Here is a 4232-nt window from a genome sequence, read left to right on the forward strand (position 1 = left end):
CCCCTCACCCAGGCTGGCCAGGCACCCAAGCGGGACCCCCACCCTGATCTGGGACACCCTTCAGGGCAAACCAGCTGGCCCCCACCCGTGCACCAGGCCTCTATCCTATATAGTAAAAGGGTAATATGCAAACTGACCTTAACAGCAGAAAGACTGGGAATGACTGGTCACTATGACACACACTGACCACCAGGGGGCAGACGCTCAATGCAGGAGCTGCCCTCTGGTGGTCAGTGCGCTCCCACATGGGGGAGGTCTGCTCAGCCACAAGCCAGGCTGATGGCTGCCAGTACTGAAGTGGTGGTGGGAGCCTCTCCTGCCTCCTCAGCAGAGCTAAGGATGTCCGACTGCATCTTAGGTCTGCTCCCCGCTGGCAAGTGGACATCCCCCGAGGGCTGCCGGGCTGCCAGAGGAATGTCTGATTGCCAGATTAGGCCCAATCCCCCGGGGAGCAGGCCTCAGCCAGCAGAAGGTCATCCCCCAAGGGGTCCCAGACTGTGAAAGGCCACATGCCGGACTGAGGGACCCCCCCCCATCCCGAGTGCACAAATTTTTGTGCACCGGGCCTCTAGTAATATTAATAACTTATTTGTACATAAATGCTATAAACTTGTTAATATATACATATCTGCTCACATTTTGAACCTCACTATGATAAAATTTGAATCTATATATATATCCATTTCTTTCCTCAGATTTGAGAAAAATTTGGCCATTTATTTCTTCAAATATTCTTTCTGGCCCTTTCCCTTTTTTGGACTGCCATTATGGATATGTTAATACTCTTATAGTATTACACATTTCTCTGAGAGTATGGTTTTTCTTCATAATTCTTTATTTCTGCTTTTCAGACTGGATTTCTCAACTCACCTGTCATAAAGTTCACGGATTTTTTCCTACCAGTTTAAATCTGCTACTGATCCACTTTGATGAAATCTTTGTTATTTAATTTTATTTTCAAATCAAGAATTTCTATTAGTTTTTTGAAATCTATACCTTTATTGGTTTATCTATTTAGTGAGACATTGCTCTCATACTTTCCTTAATTCAGTGGTTCTCAACGTTCTGGCCCTTTAAATACAGTTCCTCATGTTGTGACCCAACCATAAAATTATTTTCGTTGCTACTTCATAACTGTAATGTTGCTACTGTTATGAATCGTAATGTAAATATCTGATATGCAGGATGGTCTTAGGCGTCCCCTGTGAAAGGGTTGTTCGACTGCCAAAGGGGTCATGACCCACAGGTTGAGAACCGCTGCTTAATTTGTTAGACTAGGTTTTCTTTAGTTCTTTGCTTTCCACCAGTTTTCATATAGTGGGTAATTATTAAAAATAGGAAGTTTGGGTAAAGAGCATCCACAAACTTGTCATATCTCAGCTCCTGGTGGCCATGTTATAGTTTCTACATAGAAATATAGCTGGAAGTGTGTGTGTGTGTGTGTGTGTGTGTGTGTGTGTGTGTGTGTGTGTGTGTGTGTCTCCCAGGGTTATTCAGCTTTGTCTGTAACTCAGTACGTGCACCAAATGTACCACAGATGAATCCTTGTTTTCCAAATTGCCTAGACAACTTAAACAGCTCTCATTTTGATTCTCCTCTGTCTTACTTCTGTTTGTTAATTATTAACACACTCTCCAACCCCACAACTACATGTTAGGGTCTTTGGAATTAACTCATGGTGACTTCTAAGGTCTCTAAAGGATAAATGATTTTTTCCAGAGAAAATAGACACTCTTTCAAAAATGAATGGAGGCTTTCTCACAAAAAGTAAGACTTTGTAATTGTTTTATAGCGTTTAATGAAAGTTCACAATATACCAGGCTCTTTTTTGAAAACTTTATAAATATTAACTTATATGCACCTCATAACACTGTGTGAAGCAGACACTATCATCATCTCCATTTATAAAGAAGGGAACTGAAGTGCTGAGGGATTATAGCACTTGTAACCATTTTCACATGAATTTCAGGAAGTCGTGTTGATGTGGGGCAGCACAACTTTTATAACCTCCCAGCTTGTTTCCTTTACCCCCTCATGATTCTGCCTGAATCTCTTCTGCTGAAGACGTCTACACTTTCAAGAAGACATAGCCCCAAGTAATGTAAACACATTAGTGCTATGCCTTCACAAACTAAGCTCGGTCTCTACAGTCTAATTGCTTCTACTGTAAATGACTGGGGTGGAAGACTCACATTGCTCTCTTGAGCACCTAGTCCCCTGGCACCTTCATGTATGTATAAATCCCTCTGGTTCCCAATCATTGGCCTCTAACATCCCAACATTACTCTGAAATCATTATAGTTACCAGTCTGCATGCCAAAGGCTCTTAGTGTTCTTTCATTGATCTTAATGTAAAGTTTTATCCATTTTACTAAGTGGCCTTATTTCATTGGCATATTACTCTGAGCCTACAACAATGGTTAAGGATAAACCCCCAAGCTAAAATGTTGTCTATGGTGAGTATGATGATTCTTTCTTGGAGCTGCTCAGCATTTACAGAGTACATTTTTCCTATCTGTCCTCCCAACAGTATCCCTGTGTGACAGGTTGGAGAATATTTTATAATCCTCACCTGATAATTACCTTCTTCTTATATTTCCAAGCCTCTAGAGAACTTAAATCTTTGTGACCAGACAGTAAGTACGAACTTCAACAGGATGGATTCTGCTTTTCTTTTTGAGTGGGACTAACAATTTGAGGATCATACGTGAAGTTGTGTTATTTTCTTTGAAGAGCAAGGTAAAGTTCTAGCTCAGTTCTATGATCTGTTTAGATTATGGTATTAGATGTGCTATGTTACGTTACAAGGGCAACATCTTCCTATGAGTTTTTCAGAGTTTAATATCCCAAGTGTTACTACTCTCATGCTTCCATGCTGTTTCACTAGAGTCCAGATGTTACAACAACCTCCATTAATTAGGAAAATGGTGATTTTTTTGCAAATAACAGAGAATGGTATTTTTTCTTATCATTTAAAATTCCTGTGTTTAGGAAAGCACTTAGAAAATGGTGAACACCAAATAAATCTTTGTTGAGGCAATGAGTGAACAAATAAATAAATGAATGGGTGAGTGAATCACTGAATGAATTATTTATTGCACCTGTTTATTAAATACATTCTGAAGTTCATGGTCCTGTATTATTAAAACATATTCTCATGCGTAACTTTGTACAAACTTTCCCAAGGCTCCTGACCAAATGTTTTAGACTTTTTTAAACAAGGAATCCATAGCAAAAGGCATGATTTACATTGTCACCCAGCACACACAAACACATACACATGTACCAGAAACAAAACTTTCATAAAGCCCTATTTATTTTTTCACTTGCAATGCATGTTTGCTTTATAATCTTTTCTATCTTAAATGAACTCAAATATTCAAAGTACTGTGTGTGTCAGGAATTATTGCTAATAATTGTAAAATATTGTTCTAGGACAATTTGTGTTAAATTAATTCTCCAAGACTCAGTTCACTCAAAACAAATTCATGGAGAGTTTATTTGCTGAAGATTTGATGAATATAACAAATTTATTGATTCAACAAAAAGGTGTTTCATAGATTATTCTTCTTGATTATCTCTATATATAAAAGGCTAATATACTAAGTGTTCCTCCTACTGTCCGACCAGTTGCTATGATGCACACTGACCACCAGGGGGCAGACGCTCAATGCAGGAGCTGCCGTGACATGTACTGGCCTTTTACAAAGAAACGGCACCGCGGACCTGGCGTCAACAAACCAACACTCAGCTTCTCCCAAGTGGGACACAGGCCCCGCTACCACCTCAGAGTGACAGCCCACCAAATCGCAGCCAATGCTGCCAGACCCCATGGTGCAAAATGTGGTCCACAGCCCAGCCCAGCCCGGAAACGGTCACTGTGGGCACCAGGTAATGACTTCAGGTAGCAGCGCCTGGCTTCCTCTCCTGAGCGACTAGCCTCCTTGCAGTTTCTTCAGCCCAGGAACACGGCTTGCTTTATAGCCAGATGCAAACATTTCACACTTTAACCAAATGTCTGTGAAGTGTTTTCCCATGCCTCATCTCATTTGATCCTCACAGAAGTTCTGGAGTAGGAAGATAGGAGACTCAGTAGAATGCTATTTTCTTTTCATTTGCCAGAAAACAGAGATTTAGAAAGTTTAGAAACTTGGCCTGACTGAAAAGCAGTAAGAAATGGTGGAGCTTGAAAATGACTTCAGGTTTTCTCACTGCACAGAATATAGTCAAAC

The sequence above is a fragment of the Myotis brandtii genome, unplaced genomic scaffold (assembly GCF_000412655.1).
Source record: "Myotis brandtii unplaced genomic scaffold, ASM41265v1 scaffold2920, whole genome shotgun sequence".
In the NCBI taxonomy this organism is placed as follows: Eukaryota; Metazoa; Chordata; class Mammalia; order Chiroptera; family Vespertilionidae; genus Myotis; species Myotis brandtii.